The sequence below is a fragment of the Balaenoptera borealis genome (assembly GCF_965194805.1).
Source record: "Balaenoptera borealis genome assembly, chromosome: 15".
NCBI lineage: Eukaryota > Metazoa > Chordata > Mammalia > Artiodactyla > Balaenopteridae > Balaenoptera > Balaenoptera borealis.
The window spans coordinates 80,042,879-80,061,060 of record NC_138871.1 but is presented as its reverse complement, the minus strand read 5'-3'; the positions used below and the strand labels follow the sequence as shown (position 1 = coordinate 80,061,060).

At 40.2% G+C, this 18,182-nt stretch overlaps 1 long non-coding RNA gene across 1 annotated transcript; it reads left to right on the top strand.

The window, feature by feature from the left end:
• Positions 1-5,186: 5,186 nt before the first annotated feature.
• LOC309612277 lies at positions 5,187-16,492 on the top strand. Its single transcript, XR_014235080.1, has 2 exons — positions 5,187-15,527; positions 15,841-16,492. It is a non-coding gene; the product is annotated as an uncharacterized lncRNA (long non-coding RNA).
• The last annotated feature ends 1,690 nt before the right edge of the window (positions 16,493-18,182 follow it).

Sequence of the window (18,182 nt, the reverse complement as noted above, 5' to 3'; positions counted from 1 at the left end):
GGTCCAGACAAATCGCACTACCCCACTGCCCTCTAAACGTCTCTCGTTCATTTCAGACTCCTCTTCTGTGAGGTTGTTGGTCCTTTCTATACCATGTGCCCCCCCATTTTCTAGACTTCACCTGGACTTGGAACCAGCTCAATCCATCCTCAGTGTAGAAGGTCGTCTTTATTCCTCTGTCACCAGAGACCTCTCTCTTTGTGGACCCCACCAGGCATTTCTCATCCTGCAATGAAGTGGGGGTGGAGTGAAGGGTGTTATGAAGAAGAGAAACCTCATTGGGCATAAGAGGTGACAGATAATAAGAACCTCTCACTAAGTACTAACTACGTACTTAGTTACACAGTTAGTAATAGGTGCTTTATAAACATTTACGTATACTGCGAAAACCTCCATTTGCCGAAGAGGAAGCAGAAGCTTAAAGTCAAAGTAACTCCCCTGTGTATAGACGGTGGAAGGTTGGAGCCAAGCTTTGAATCCAGGTTCGTCTGGCTCCTACTCTTTGTTCAACTGCGTGAAGCACGACAGAGTTGGTTGAGTGGGCATTACAAAAAGACATCCTCTAACTCGACAGAAGAATGCTCTTCCTAACCTTGAGAGCTGCTCACCGTGGAATGGATGTAGCCTTTTAGGATGGAGAGTTGCCTGACACGGGAATTCACAGGCAGGAGGTGAAAATGATTGGCCAGAGCTTCTGTAGAGGAGATTCGGGTCTCTTGCAAGCGAAGTGAAATGAAATAGAAAAAGAAGCTCTCTTTTCTCCTCTGGTTCTGACTGTTTACAGAGTTTCATTCTCTCTCTGATTGATGGCCAAGAGCCAGCCAGACCCGTGCTGAGAATGTCTCCTGCCCTCATTCCGCCTCGTGTCGCCACAACAAACCTCTGAAGGTGATGGACGGGCCCCTGATGTGGGTGTGTTCCCGGCCACCTCGCCACCATGATCGCAGGTCTGGGGGTCTTCAGAAAAAGCTGCAGCGAAACCAATAGGCCTGGCGCTCCCTGCACCCAGGCCTAGAGCACCCACCCAAGTGGGACCCAGGGCCCAGCCTGCCTGAGTGCTCGGTCTCCGGAAGGGTCCTCACAAGGCGGGCCCCACCAGGGGAGGCTCCAGCGGGGGCCTGATTGCATGACAAACACCGCACATATTGAAACACTCTGGCAGTTTCCCGCTGCCCCCAGTCAGAGCCTGACCCTGGTGACCTCCAACATCTTATTAAAGCCCCCAGAGCCCCACGTCTCTGGGAGGGAGAGAAGGAAGCAACTCCTGGATCCATTCTCTTCCCTAATTCATTCAAGTGAGCCAGGCTGAGTGGGCCCTGGGCCTTTGATGTTAAAGGCCCCTAATTGGAAGGAAGTGAAGTGTTAGCCTGTCAGCCTTTCAGCCGCTCATCAAATACTTTAAGAGGTATCCGCACGGCGCGGTTCTCACACTGGTGCTGAGAAAGCCCGGAGTGGACTGCTTTTGGTTAAAATGTTTAAACTTTGCATCTGTCTAACAGAAAGTTCCATACAGATGTCACGGCTCCCCCTCCACCCCACCGCCACCCTTCTGCCTCAGCTCCGGGGGGCACTCTGCTGCTGGGCCCACAGTCTGGCCCACCCTGCCGCCCCGAGCCCACGGAGAGGAAGGTGGTGGCAGGAGCCAATCACTGACCCCAGACGTGGGCCTGCGAGCTCCTGGCTGGGGCCTCCCTCCGCGGAGCCCCTTTGATCTCCCTGTTTGGAATTGTGTCACTCCCCAGGAATGTTGCTCCCCTACCCCCCATCTCCGAATCCCAGAGTGTTCCAGTCAGAAGAGACTCCGAGTAACCCTTTAGTCTCACCTCCTCGTGCTGTAGCCCGAGTCCAAGCCCAGAAAAGGAGAGTGAGCGGCCCTGTGTCATTCAGGGAGCTTGTGGCAGAGTTGGGCTCATAACCCAGGGTGTCATGCTCCTGGGACAGTCAGATGTGACCCAGATCTCTGTGCTTCTCTTCAAGAAAATAAGGCAATAAATAGCACAGTTGAATTTAAGAAAATGAATTTATTTCTAATGGAGTAAGTATGCCTAGAGTTGGAAACCTCGATGAAGCCATCCCAGTGGGCAGACGCTGGGGGCCTGAGGGTGAAAGGGATGCAAGGGGTTTGTGCCCCTAATTGTGAGACAGCGCGTGCTCGGAGAGCCCCCAGCCCCTGTGGCTACCCCAGGGAGGAGAAAGGGGGAAGGAGAGAAGAGAGACAGAGAAGGAGAGAGAGTGCTGTCTGCAGACAGAGAGCTTGTGATCGGGAATGGGCCACGTGGCAGGGCTGGAGGGGGCGGGCTCTTGGCTACATGGGCTCCGAAGTGCAGGGCGTGCCGGGATCTGGCAACTGGAAGCAGTTCCTTTCCTCCACGCTGCAGAAGGTGAGGGTGCGAGTGGTGAGGGGGCTCCCACCATCTGTGAGGTGCTGACCACTAGGACTTTGCAGACCCCTCAGACCAGAGTGCCCGTCCCAGGATGCACGTGCAAAAGGAGGGGCTGCCAGGCCAACTGTGGATTGGATGCGGGGTGCTCTTGTGTATTGGTTTTATGAATATTGTAAGTTTCTAACATTCTCTGTGGTCGATGGACAGAACAGCAAAATCCCTGCCTCATGGGGCCCTTGGGGGCCCCTATAAGGGCCACTGTTATGTGGCAGAAATACCTAACAAATACCAAATAAATGTCAATTCCCAACCCTTTTCTGACTCTCTGTAGTTACATTTTAGACACTGGGCACTGGTGAGACCCTCGTCAGAAATCTAATCCATTTTCTCTCTGGCATGTTTTTATATCATTAACGTCTCCATCACAGAAAAAGGGAAGAGTTGATATTCTTTGCTTTAAGAGTGGGAATTGAAGTGGAAAACCAGGGTTGTTATTCCAGCAGGGACCTTCTGATGGATGCCACGTACACCTGCCTGGTCCCACCTGCCTGAAGGTGGTTTCCATTTCAGACGCCATCCCTGCCCGCCTTCACCAGGGCGGGCCACTCACTGGCCTTGGGGCACAGGTAGTTAGTCATGCATCTGACCCCATTCCAGGCTTGAGCAGGGTAATGGGCTGGCACTAAAATAGACTGAACTCTATGTCAACTCACACCAGGAAACCCTTCAAATCAACTCACTCTTTGGAAAACCCAGGGCTTGAGAGTGACCTAAATTCTGCTACAGTTTTTGAAATCTCAACAGACTAAGGGTTTGAGAAGAAGCCAGAGAAGGTGAAGTGTCCTTTGGGAGAGAGACCCAGGAAGGCAGCATGGGGGTCCCTGACCAGGGAATAGTAGATCCCAAACCAGTCCAGGAGATCTTTCAATCTGATCTATGTTCAACTTTGGTAATTCCATGACATCTCCGAGAAGGAATTCCTAGAGCAAAGCTCTGGTTAGTGAAGCTTGTCTGGGCATAGACAGGTTTGGAGAAGGCACAGAGGCCAGAACCCTGGTTGTGGACTCCAGGACCCGGGCTAGTGTCCTAACATACCAAATATGAATTTCTAAATTTCTTAAACCCTTTGAGCATTTAGAAAATGATGCTATTAGAACAGATTAGCTTTAAGATCTGTTCCAGAATGAATGTTTCATGATATTATGAGAGTACCAGAACACATGGAATAGTTTAATTATCATTACTAAATATAATAGTCCCCAGGTTGCCAAGTATTTGAATAAAAACAGAAAGAAAAGACTTCATCGCCGGAGCCTGTTTTTATAAAGTTCCATGTCATTTTCAGATTATTCAATTTCATCAGAATAGTCCATGTCAGTATAACCTAACCTCTCTGTGAGTTCCTTGTATCGATCCTGCAAAGTTGGCCTAATCATCATTTTTCCCAGGTGAGGAGATTGAGGCCGGGGAGGAAAGCAGTCAGCTCCCAATCTCACAGCCAGACACTGCAGGGCTGGGGATCAGAGTGCAGACCACCGTGCCGCACTGATGGACCCATCCCCCCACACCTTGACTAAAGCCAGGTGGGTGTTTTTATGTGGGAACTAATGACAGTTGCCTTCTCACCCATATCAGACTGAATTTTTCACGTTTCATCTGGCAGTTTGCATGGTATCAGTAAAGCTACGAGTTACTCTTTTCTTCAAGGTGGCACAGGGTACCTGCAAGGAGGGTTGGATCCTTTTCTTGGATCCAATCCAGTTCTGATCCCATGGCGATACTTTAATCACATGGAGTCAATTTATCAGCAGCTCCTGCGATTTTAATCAAGTTGCATTTTTGTGCTGAGGCAAAACCAAACAAATTTAAAAATGAAAAAGAGCCGTTTCCAATCAACCTGACCCCCCCCTTAAAGCATGTTAGCTGGGAATCTTCTTGGGCCCTTCTCTAACTGTCTAATTAATGCAATATTAAATTGACACCAAGCAAATGGGAGCCGAATTGTGTGCTAACAGTTTGGGCAAACTGAGAAGAATGTAACTTCTATGAGGAAGCCAGATGGGAGGGGAGAACAGGAAGGGATGCGTGCGTGCTAATTTGCAGTTTGACGGACTCTCTTTGTAAAAATAAACACTTTTGTAGGAGTCTAAGGAAAGCAAATGTCATCCGTTTCATATCACACAATGCCTACTGGTAGATACTGCAAACGTGCTCATTTCCAAGTGCATTTTGCAATAAGAGTCATGTCTAATTAAGGCAGAGAAGTTTGCCTCTTTATGAGATCACTGCAATGTTGGCTGTTAGAGGCAAAGAGACGAGCTGAACGAAGAGATGTACACAGCGTGGTGCTGGGTGTAGATGCTGCAAGTTTGTTCTGGGACTGGCCAGAGGCCCAGGTGACTGAGCAGTGAGCCGGCTTATCATGTTTGCAGGTGCAAGCTGCCCACTGGAGATATCATCCAGGAAGGGAGCATTGTTCTGGCTGGCCTCCTCCATCAGGTTTGAAGCCTAGTCTGACGGAGAGGGAAGATTTGTTGCACTCCATCCCTGGACGCCCAGTTGAGGCTTTAGTGGAATCAAGAGCCATAGCCCAGGGGCCATGAGTACGTAGCACCGCAAGTGCACATCCCTATTGAAGGCAGACCCCCTTCAAGAAAGGACCTGTTGCCCCAGCCATCGGGAGTGAGGTCAGCAAACACGGCAGCCCCAGGGAGCTGTCTCGTGCAAGGCCACACCTTCTGGGGGCAGCCTGTATCAGCTGATTGGCCAAGCAAGAGGAGCACGGAGGCCCAGCCGTGTCCCCACCATGTGGGACCTCTGAGGGACAGCCCTCTCTCTAGAGGTCCCCTACTGGATGGTGGAGGCTTTGCCCAGCCTGCATCACACCTCAGCTTCTCCCTCCACCCAGTCTTGCAGCCTCCCTTTCCCTTCACAGGCATCCATCCCTAACAGGCATTTTGCCAGACTCTCTCTCAGCATCCTCTTCTGGGGTACCCAGGCTGGGACACTCTATTTCCTTCTTGTTTTGCCCTGTCTGATTAGCAACAATTAGCAACAAGATCCTGTATAATAAAGGAGCCCTTGTGTTGAATTTTAGGGATGTTGGTGAAAGTGGGGAATATTTTGTTCTGCTTGGACCCCTAGGAGCTTGAAGACTTGGGTTAGGGACCCGAGTGGGTGATCCTTATCACCCCTTCAGCAGTAGGAACCACGGCTTTGTGTGGCTGTGCCCCTGTGCAGACGAGACTGGGTAGGAGGGATTGAGGATCGGGCTGTTGGCAGGATTCCTAGCACTCAGGGGTAAAGCAGAAGCCTCTAGGGGCACAAGCAGATTAATTCAGGTAGCCCAGATGATCATTTCTGAGTGTATTCAATTAAGCCCAAAGGCCAATCCAGGGATGAAAAGTAGCTTGGGTATTTGTGTTTTCAAAAACAAATAAATGAACAAACAAATTTTGTTTCCCTCGGAGAGCATCAGATCCTCAAGACGGAATTGAGCCTGAAGACCCTGTAGCAAACCGTAGAAACAGATGTGGTCATAGACTGTGGCGCCATATTGCACAAACATCACTAGACATGATGGTGAGTGGGAGTGGTACTGTCTTAGAGAGAGACCTACTGCCACCACAAGATGCCCAACACAAATGGTGTGGGGAGACCAGCCACTAAACTGACCCTCCATAAACCCACAAGAGTCCCAGGGAACCCTCTTCAGGACCCTGGTTAGGATATAAGATTCAACTATCCACAAGAGATTAAATCCATCACATCCAGACATTTTACCAGGACAAGCTCAGGCCTTCTCTAGAACATGAGAAGGAAATGATGTGGCTCAATATGTACATGAAGCTAATTGTTATTTTGGCTTTATTCGTGGCTTAGGAGCATAGCTCGTAATGAAGGCTGAAGTGTCTCTGCTACCACTGATGCGGCAGAGCTTCAGACCCAGGGCAGAGGAAGCATGTTAACTCAAAACCTGGCAAAACAGGAATTATTAGAAAACATACAGGCATCTAGTGATTAGAGGAGAGTGGACCCTAAATTGAAACCAGGAGACAAAACCACTGTGGACTTTTTCTGCAAACCACAGGGTAGGATGCAATTTCAACTGAACTGAAATGAGTAAGACTTAAGAATGGAGGAAGATTAAAGATAACTCATTTAGGGACATTCCAATGGTCCTGATTTGATACTTGATGGTCCATTAGAATTCTTGGAAAGTATAAAAGGAGGAACGCATTGTTGCCAATTTCCAAAGGGTCATCAGGCAGACACCTTCTGGCCTGCCTTCCTGGTGGCCATTCTGTGCCTGGATCTCAGTTTTCTCAAGGACCCTCCTTAGAATCACAGAACACTAGAAAGAGACAAGATTTCAAGACACTCCCATGCCACAGATGAGAAAAGTGAAATCTAAAGGGGGTGGGATTTGCCTGATCCCACACCACTAACTCCCTGGCACCACATGGGGAGAAGGCTTTCTGTCTTTTAACCCATAGTTTTCCTTCAGAGCTAAGTTGACTTGCAATACTTACGCTTAGGATTTTTTAGAAGCCAAGAAAAGAGAATCCCATTACATCCCTAAGCCTTCTGTGGAGTCACAACACGTCATCCAAAAGCTTGGGCCTTGCTGAGCTCATGAAATGTGTCTGTGGTCTATCACACACTCTCCGCCCTTGTAGACCACACCAAGCCTTGTTTGAGAAAGAGCTCCAAATAGAGAGGACATGTGTAGACTACGACTCAATCCATTTTGGATATTGATGAAACAAGTCTGGTTGGTTATTTGGGGAAAACACACAGGAGGGAAGAGGAGAGAGCCCTTCTGTCTATGCAAGGGCAAACAGGGGCAGGTGGAGTGGAGTAGGAGATCAGTGACGGCTTAACCTGTTCTCCTGTCTACTTTCCCAATCTCCTCCAGACAACTCTGGTCTCCCCCTGCCACTGAGCTATGAAGAGGCTGGAGTAGCAGCAGGAGTTCATCATCACTCCAGGATTGCTCACAACAGACATCAGACATAAACACAGGCACTAGAGAGCCTGTGATCAACAGGCTCAAAGGAATTAGTGTGTACAGACTTACTGTGATGAGTAAGGGGCAATTTGGGGGATAGTTCTCTCCATTATCCCCCCTTCCTGTAGTTAACAGTTGTTTTATAAATTATGAAGTTGCTCCTAATACAAAGTACTCATACAAATTACTAGGTCCTCCTCAATCTTTTCCTTTAGAGATTGCACAAAGGCACAACGTCTGAATGACAGCTCAGTACAGTGCCGCAGACCACCAATCCCATTCATCATTGAGATGCAGAGGGTCTTAACTGTGATGTCAAATGCAAAAATGGTTCTTGCCTCCTGATTTTGTTGTATCGACACTTGACCTGTATGTACTCTACTACAGTAGTTGGTCGTTTAAATGTTTGTTTCTATGTAAGTCTGATTAGGCTAGAAGGAGGCATAAGCTGATTAGAATGTTGAAAGTTCATCAAAGCTGAAATAAATAAATAATAAAATAAATATAAATAATAAATAAATAAATATATTAATATTTATTTTCATAATCAAATAAATAAATATATTAAAAAATAAATTTATATATTATAAATTTATATATTTATAAATAATATATTTATATATTTATAAAAAATAGATTTATATATTATAAATTTATGTATTTATATTAAATATATTAAAAAATAAATAAAAATAAACATAAAATCATAAATAAATAAATAAAACTTAAAAGGCTTTATGGTGCTGCTGTACCTACTATAAGTTCAAAAAAAAAAAAATGGGGCATGAAAAGATGGATTGCCAGATGTGTATGTGTATGAGGAATGTGGAGCTCATCAACTTGGGGCTGCCCTTATGGTGACCCTATGGAGTTCCTGCTACTTGGGAAAACAAGTTCCTTATCCTTGTTCTTTTTTAGAAGTATCCTGGCTACTTTCAACCTTTAACTCTTTCATATATATCAGCTTCTTATAATTCATTTAAAAAATCCCTATTGGAATTTTTATTTATTTATTTATTCATTATTTATTTATTTATTTACTTTTGGCTGTGTTGGGTCTTCGTTTCTGTGCGAGGGCTTTCTCCAGTTGTGGCGAGCGGGGGCCACTCTTCATCGTGGTGCGCGGGCCTGTCACTGTCGCGGCCTCTCTTGTTGCAGAGCACAGGCTCCAGACATGCAGGCTCAGTAGCTGTGGCTCACAGGCCAAGTTGCTCCGTGGCATGTGGGATCTTCCCAGATCAGGACTCGAACCCGTGTCCCCTGCATTGGCAGGCAGATTCTCAACCACTGCGCCACCAGGGAAGCCCTCTGTTGGGATTTTGATTGACTCTATGGATTGACTGGGGAGAACTGACAGTATTAAAACTCTCTACTCATGAATATATGTATCCATTTATATATGTTTCTTTTACTATCTCTTTGTAAATGTTTAAAATTTTCTTTATAGTGGTCTTGAACTTCTTTTGACAGTTGTAGCTTACATAGTGCCTTCTCTTTAACTGTTTTCAATATATTTCAGCTTGTGTTTAGAATAGCAGTTGAAATTTTTATATTGATCCTGTGCACAGTCACCTTGCTAAACTCTTTTGCTACTTCTAATCATTTATTGGTAAATGACAGTTTTATTTCCAACTTTCTATATTTTTCTAAACTATTCATTTTTTCTGGTCTTATTGCACTGGCTAAACTTTTCAATTCAGGGTTGCCCAGATGTGATGACAGAATACATTTTTCTCTCATTCTTAACTTTAAAGAGAATGCTTCTTGCAGTTTCCCATTTAGAGTGGTGTCTATTTTAAATTCTTAATTGATGTTGCTTACTGAGTTAAGGAAATTTCCTTCTATTCCTAATTTACTAAGAGTCTTATCATGAATGGGTGGTGAATGTTATCAAGTGTTTTTCTGCATCTATCAAAATGGTCATATAGAGCTTTCCTCTTTCGTTCAGTCTTAATCAATGAATGTGATGAATTATATTTATAGATTTTCTAATATTAAACCATCCTTGCATGCCTGGGAAAAATTCAATTTAGTAGCATATGATAATTATATTTGCTAATACTTCATTTGGTAGTTTTGATGGTGTACTCATGAATGACATGGTCCTGTAATACTCCTGCCTTATAGCATGCTCCTTTTGGTATTAGAGTTATATTGGCTTTATAGAATAAATAGGGTGATTTGGGGCATATTCTCTCCTTTTCTGCTGCCTGAAAGAAATAATATATTCCTTGAAAGTTAGATAGTACTTGCCTATAAAATCATCTGGCATGATGTTTTCTTTCTGGGAAAATTTTAATTGCTGTATCAATTAATTAAATAGTTGTAAGACTATTAAACTTATTTTTTAAATTTAGTTCTGATAAGTTATATTTTTCTAAGTATTTATTCACTTCACCTAAGTTTTCAAAGTTACAGGCAAATAATTATTATAGTATTTTCCCATCCTTTCTAAACTTTTCTTTATCTATGTTTATGGCCCAAATTTTGTCACACTTTTCATTTATTATTTAATTTTTACCTTCTCTTGATCAGTCCTGTCAGAGGTTTGATTATCTTGTTTTTTTTCCCCAACTTTTGACTTTATTAATTTTTATGCTGCATGTTTGTATTTTATTTTGTTGATTTCTGCTCTTAATTTTATTATTTCCTCCTGCTTTCCATGGTTTTATTTTGTTTTTTTCATTTCTTAAGGTAGACACTTAGCTCCTTAATTTTGAGGCTTTCTTTCTTTTTGATATTATTTATGGCTTCTATTAGAAAGTATGTTACCATATCTCACATAAGTTTTGTTATATTCTGTTTTCCTTATCATTGAGTTCTAAATATTTAAAATATTAATTATAATTTCTTCTTTAACATGTAAGTTTTTTTTTAGTGTTCATATTAAAATTTCCAAATGAAATTTTAAGACATTTTTAAACTTACAATTTAATTATTTTGTGCTCAAAGGTCATAGCCTGTACAATTCTTTTTTTTTTTTTTAATAATTTATTATTTTATTTTATTTTTTTGGCTGCGTTGGGTCTTCGTTGCTGTGCGTGGGCTTTCTCTAGTTGTGGAGAGCGGGTGCTACTCTTCCTTGCGGTGTGCAGGCTTCTCATTGCAGTGGCTTCTCTTGTCGTGGAGCACCGGCTCTAGAGTGCAGGCTCAGTAGTTGTGGTGCACGGAGTTAGTTGCTCCGCGGCATGTGGGATCTTCCCAGACCAGGGCTTGAACCCGTGTCCCCTGCATTGGCAGGTAGACTCTTAACCACTGTGCCACCAGGGAAGTACCTGTACAATTCTTTTTGAAATTTAATTTATCAAGGCTTCCTTTTTGCTCTTAATAGCTAATCAATTTTTCTAAATGACATATGTATAGTTTAAAAAAGTCTCTTCTCTAATTATTGGAAGAACTCTGTACTTGCTCATTGGTCAAGATTCTTAACTAAGTTTTTCAGATTTTGTATATTCTTTCCAATTATTTTCTACTCGTATTATCAATAATCAAGAGGGATGTGTTGAAATCTTCAAATAGGATGGGGGACTTTTCTACTTACCTTGATATATTTTGCTCCACATATGTTGTGGCTTTTATTAAGTTCAAAAAAAATTTAAAGTTTCTATGATTTCTGAATTAACTTACATTTTTATCATAACTGACCCTTTCTATTTTATTAATGTATCTAAACCAGCTTTCTCTTACTTAACATTTGTCATATTTTCCCCATCATTTTACTCTTAACCTTGTATTTTAAATGTCTTTTGTAAACAGCATATACGTGGATTAATAAAATCTAATCTAATTTTGTCTTTTCATTGATGAATTTCATCCACTTATTTTTACTTGAAGTACACATATACATGAGCTAGTTTCTGGTATTTTAGTAGATTATTTCCACATATCCCATGATTTATTTTAAAAATTCTTTATTATATTTTAAAAGTTGTTACCCACATCAACTTACATAAGGTAAGAACTTAGCCTCTCACATTCCTTAGCTCTCCATCCATACCCACCATACTAATATTATCTAAATTTTAAAACTCTGGATAAACTATGGATTATTATAGTTACATTTCTCTTTTTCTTTAGTCCTAACTTATTTTTTAGACAACTACAAAATTTTACAATAGTATTTGATCCCTTTTCAATGTGTGCCTTTGTGAGGAAAAATCTCTGAAACATTGTGTGCCAGGGAATATTTTTATCATGCCTTCATATATGAATGGCAGTCTGGCTAGAAATTATATTTTGGATTCTAAGTTCTTTTTCTTCAATACTCAATGTTACTTCATTACCTTCCTGCATCATTGCTGCTGCTGGAAAACCAAATGTCATCTGATTCTGTTCCTTCATATAGGATCTGTATTTTTCTTTTGGAAGTTTTAGAATTTTCTCTTTTAATTTCCTTATGATATACCCAGATATAATCCCCACCCCTCATCTCTTCTCTTTCAATCTGAAATCTTTCAGATTTTTTTTCTAATTCTGAGAAATGTACCTTCACTACTTTTTTAAATATTTCTTTTTGATGGCTTGAGTCTCCATTGGGCAAAACATGCTTTTCTAAGTAGGATCAGGAAAATGGGGATGAACTCACTGAAAATAAGCCTGAGTGGTACCTATGCTAATAACTTAAGGTTTAGATAATTGAGACTCTTCTTCCCCCACCTTGCAAACACACTGGCTGTGAGTACTAAATGGCCATACTTAAACGTCTTAACTTCGTTTCTGTCCTTTTAGTTTTCCTGTCTCAGCCCTTGTGGCCAACTCTTGCTTCTAATGTTCTGTTTCTCCTTGGAGGATCTTGTGTGTATAAAGTGTATATAAAGAAGGTACTGAAAGGCTCCATGTGGGAATCTGGAGTATTTCCAATAAATAATGAGTGTGGATTTAATGAAAATTTTTGCTTGCTCAGAGACTCTCTTGCTTCTTCCTGGTATAATAAATAAAGAACTTAATTTGTGCATTTCAGTAAGGGAAAATGAATTTTAAAGCTCTCTTAAATTTGTATACAGGATCATCATCAGTGTGGATTGTTGCAAAGTCATGGAACATTGATACAGCCCTGGAGTGGGAATCAGATAATAGAGAATGCCTGGGTAGGGGAGCAAGGTGGTTACTAAGTGACCCCCAGGGCCTTTCTAATGTTGATTTTATAAGCCCATGAGACCAATTTGACTTTCAATTCTGACTTCCCCATTATGTCATCATGTGAGTTTGTGCAAGGTCTCTCCTTCTCCATCCATATAGGGGAATTATTTTGAAAACCTCTGTGGTCGTTTCCAGCTCTGAAAAACAAATTTTCCCAGTTGGAAGAAAATTGAAATGTCTCGTAGTTCTATATTACTATGGTTTGGCAAAATATTAGTGATAAGCAACAAAGAAATTCAGAGCCAGAGCAATTACCATCTGCCCCAAGTTGTATGTTCTGGTCCTGAATTACCTTGGCTTTCCAGGGGTGTCAAACGTGATCTTGCTGCGATGACTATAGCAACTGAGTCTGTAGAATTAAATGTAAAACACACAATAACATCTGCTGACTTTATGCTAAGTGTCACACCAAGATATATAGCAAAGTGGTAAAATATATAAACATTTTAGTGAATATTGTTAAAACTTTACAAGTCTATTTTATGGCAGCAAATTTTTAAAATTACTTATTCATTTATTTTATAAATCAGAAATCATATTGAACCCACTGAATTTTCCATCAGGAGTTAGTTTTTATAATACAAAAGTTTTATAGGAAAAATGTTCAGGGTTATGAAGATCATTATTAATTTGTAGATAACTATGAGAAATACTGTTTAATACTGTCAAGTAAAGTTTTCACATTTTCTAGGTCAAATGTTTTCTCTGATCATACTTCAGTGTAAGAAAAATTCCTCAGTCCAATGAAATTTCCTGGTGAGTTGAAAACTGACTCTTTATGAAATACAACCTGTTAAAAACAGCTGCAAAAAACAATTCCTCCTGGTTTAAGAGATAGTTTAATGTGTGCGTTTCAGTAAAAGAAAATAGTATTTTTTTTAAACTTTCAATTTAGATACAGAGATCATCATATGTGTGGAACTTTGAGGAGGAATGAATATTTATTGATAGAACATTGATAGAAAGGAAAAAGGTATTTCTTCAAGCATTAGAAAGACAGATGTGGAAGAAGGAAAGATCAGGGACACTTAACTGACAAATCACAAGACATTTTCATAGGTTACAATGTAAACTTTCTGGTCAACATGGTTTGGGCCAGATTGCATAATCCACACTTGATGGTGCCACAGGGAATGCTTGTGATTCACAAACTGGAAGAGACTCCAAGGCTGAGGCTACCTCTAGGAAGATCTGGGCCACCACAGGGTGCACAGAACTCTCCCAAAGTCTTTGGCATTTTTGTCTCCCCATTTTTGACTTCATATGTATTTATAAACAGTGAGTTGTCTTCAGTGCTTCTCAAAGGAAACGTTGTTGGCATTTTGTAAAGGCAATTCTTCCATATGCTGGACTGGTCTGTGTATTGCAAGATGTTTCTTATCTCTAGCTCCCTGCCGGCAAAATGCTAGCAACCCTACCCTGGTTATTATGGCAGCTAAAAATAATTCGGTGCTACTGGAATGCCCCCTGAGGGCGGTACTGCCTCTGGTTGATTACCACTGGCACCTGATGATCTCTGCAGTCTATTTCATCTCAGAGAAATGTGATTCTTCTCTATGTGTTGTGCATTTTCACTGTATGGAAGAATACACTGGGGAGAAAGAACCCATTATATTTTGGAAGGCTTCTGAAGTACCATTCATTTTTCATGACTTGGATCCACTATCACTGCCAGCTGGAAGATTTCTTTGATCTTGCCAAACATAGGTGATTTCTCCTCTGGGCTACACTAGACCCAGCTAATCCCTCTGTTATAACAGTTGCCATATTGCTATCATTACCTGAATTTGTCCTCCCCTGTGACCCCTGGCTGTGAGCTCTTTGAAAACACCGACTGTGCCTTATTTATTCTCTACCTCCAGTAAACAACATAACTCTGGCATATCCCAGGCACTCTATAAAATGTTGCCAAATGAATAAATGGATGAGAGAATAGCTAAGTTGAATCCATTGCATTTTCACATGAACGCTTTCTCTCCAAAGGGATTTTCATTATATTTTCAGTTTAATGAAAAGAAATGGAGAGCTAAGAGATTAAGTCTGATTGATAATAACAATAAAATAACAAAAATAAAAATAAATAACATTAAGAGTAAGTCAGAATCATAATTATAAATATCATTTCTGAAGATATTCCTATGTGCCAGACACTTTATTTTAAGTTTAATATGTTTAAGCACTTTATTTACCTTATTTCATTTAATCTCTACATCAGGTTGGAACTAGGGTAAAGCAAATGAGGTACCTAAATCTTTGCTTATTTTTCTATTGAGTTGTTTGTATGTTTACACTTTGATTTTTAGAACTTCTTTATTGTAAATAGTGCTGCTATGAACATAGCAGTGCAGATATCTCTTGGAGATAGTGATTTCATTTCTTTGGATAAATATATTCAACATGGGATTGCTGGATCATATGATAGTTCTATTTTCAATTTTTTTTAGCAACCCCATACTGTTTTCCATAGTGGCTGCACCAACTTATATTCCCACCCAAAATACACGAAGGTTTGTTTTCCTCTGCAGTTTCGTCAATACTTGTTATCTTTTCTGGTTTTGTTAATAGCCATTATAAACTGGTGTGAGGCGACATTTCACTGTGGTTTTGATTTGCATTTCCCTGATGATTAGTGATGTTGAGCATCCTTTCATGTACCTGTTGGCCGTCTGTGTGTCTTCTTTGGAGAGATGTCTATTCAGGTCCTCTGCCCATTTTCAAGTGTATTATTTGTGTTTTTTTGGTATTGAGTTGTATGAGTTCCTTGTATATCAGATATATGATTTGCACATATTTTCTTAGGTTGCATTTTCATTTTGTTGATTTTTTCTTTTGCTGTGCAGAAGCTCTTTAGTTTGATGTTGTTTTACTTGTTTATTTTTGCTTTTGTTCCTTTTGGTGTCATAACCAAAAAAATCTTTGCCAAGACCAATGTCAAGGAGCTTTTTCCCTATGTTTTCCTTTAGGAATTTTATGGTGTCAGATATCACATTTAAGTCTTTAATCTACTTTTTTTTTTTTAATAATTATTTATTTATTTATTTATTTTTGGCTGTGTTGGGTCTTCGTTTCTGCGTGAGGGCTTTCTCTAGTTGCGGCGAGCGGGGGCCACTCTTCATCGCGGTGCGTGGGCCTCTCACTATCGCGGCCTCTCTTGTTGCGGAGCACAGGCTCCAGACACGCAGGCTCAGCAGTTGTGGCTCACGGGCCCAGTTGCTCCACGGCATGTGGGATCCCCCCAGACCAGGGCCCGAACCCGCGTCCCCTGCACCGGCAGGCAGACTCCCAACCACTGCGCCACCAGGGAAGCCCTTTAATCTACTTTTGAGTTAATTTTTGTAAGTGGTATGAAATAGGGGTCCAACTTCATTCTTTTGTGTGTGGATATCCAGTTTTCCCAACACTACTTATTAAAAAGGTTACCTTTTCCCCACTGAGTATTCTTAACTTCCTTATCAAATGTTAATTGACTCTGTATACATAGGTTTATTTCCGGGCTCTTGATTCTGTTCCATTGGTCCATGTGTTTATTTTTATACCAGTACCATACTGTTTTTATTACTATGGTTTTGTAATATAGTTTGAAATCAGGAAGTGTAAAGCCTCCAGCTTTGTTCTTCTTTTTCATTATCACTTTGGCTATTCAGGGTCTTTAGTGTGTCATCTAAATTTTAGGACTGTTTTTTCATTTTCTGTGAAAATACTATGGGAATTTTGACAGGAATTGCATTGAATCTATATATGGCTTCAGGTGATATGGACATTTTTAACAATATTAATCTTCCAGCCCATGAACACAGATACCTTTCCATTTATTTGTGTCTTCTGCAATTTCTTTCATCAAAGTCAGTGTACAGGTCTTTCACCAGTGTGGGTTAAATTTATTTCTAAATATTTTATTGTTTTAATGCTATTGCAAATGAAATTGTTTGCTTTTTTTCTTAAGATAGTTGACCTTTAGTGTATAGAAATGAAATTTATTTTTGTGTGTTGATTTTATATTCTGAAATTTTACTGAATTTAGTTATTAATGCTAACAGATTTTTGGTGGAGTCATCAGGGTTTTCTATATATAAGATCATGTCATTTATGAATAGAGACAATTTTACTTCTTCCTTTCCAGCATGGATGCCTTTTATTTCTTTTTCTTGCCTATTGCTCTGGCTAGAAGTTCCAGTGTTATATTGAATAAGAATGGTGAGAATTTTCTTTTCTTGTTCCTGATCTTAGAGAATGAGCTTTTAACCTTTCATCATTGAGTATGATGTTAGCTGTCATATATGGTCTTTATTATGTTGAGGTAAGTTCCTTTTATGTCCAATTTGTTGAGTGTTTTTAATCATGAAAGGGTGTTGCTTTTTGCCAGGTGCTTTTTTTGTATCTATCAAGAAGATTATTTGCTTTTTATCTTTCATTCTATTAATATGGTGTGTCACATTTATTGGGTTTTGTGTGTTGAACCGTCCTTGCATGCCAGGGTTAAATCCCATTTGATCATGGTGTATGATACTTTTAACAGATGTACTGTTGAATTTGATTTGCTACTATTTTACTGAGAATTTTTGCATTTATATTTTAATAGAAATGTTGGTCTTTAATTTTCTTTTCTTGTAGTGTCCTTATCTGGCTTTGGTATTAGAGTAATGCTGTTTCTGTAAAAGGAGTTTGGGAATGTTCCCTCCTCTTCAATTTTTTGCAGGTCTTAGAAAGACTGGTATTAATTCTTTTTTAATGTGTAGTAGAATTAACCAGTGAAACTATCTGGTCCTGGGCTTTTATTTGTTGGGAGGTTTTTGATTAGTGATTGAACCTCCTTGGTCATTATTGATCTATTCAGATTTTCTACTTCTTCATGATTTGGTCTTTGTAGGTTGTATGTTTCTAACAATTTATACATTTCTTTTATGCTGTCCAATTAGTTGGTGTAAAATTGTTCATAGTAGTCTCTTATGATTCTTTGTGTTTCTTTAGTGTCAATTGTAACATCTCTTGTTGCATTTGTAACTTTATTTATTTGGGTCCTCTCTCTTTTTTTCTTGTTTAGTCTAGCTACAAGTCTTTTAGTTTTGTTTATCTTTTCAAGAAAACCACCTTTTAAATTTCATTGATCTTTTCTATTGTCTTTCTCATCTCTATTTCATTTATTTCTGCTCTGGTCTTTGTTATTTCCTTTCTTCTACTAACTGTGGTCTTTGTGCTTCTTTTTCTCATTCCTTGAGGTGTAACGTTATGTTGTTTATTTGAGATCTTTGTTTTTTCTTAATGTAGGCATTTATCACTAAAAAATTCCCTCTTAGCACTACTTTTGTTGCATTCCATAAGTGCTGGTATGCTGTAAACACATTTTAAGATTTTTAAAAAATTTCTCCATGACTTTTTTTTTGACCTATAGATTGTTCAGGAATATGTTGTTTAATCTCCACATATTTGTGAATTTTCCACTTTTCCACTTGTAATTGATTACTAGTTTCATATCATTGTGGTCAGAAAAGATTCTTGATATGATTTTAATACTAAATTTCTTAAGACTTGTTTTATGGCCAAACATAAAATCTATCCTGAAGACTGTTCCCTGTATGCTTGAGAAGACTGTCTTCTGCTGCTGTTAGATGGAATGTTCTATATATGTCCATTAGGTTCATTTGGTCTAA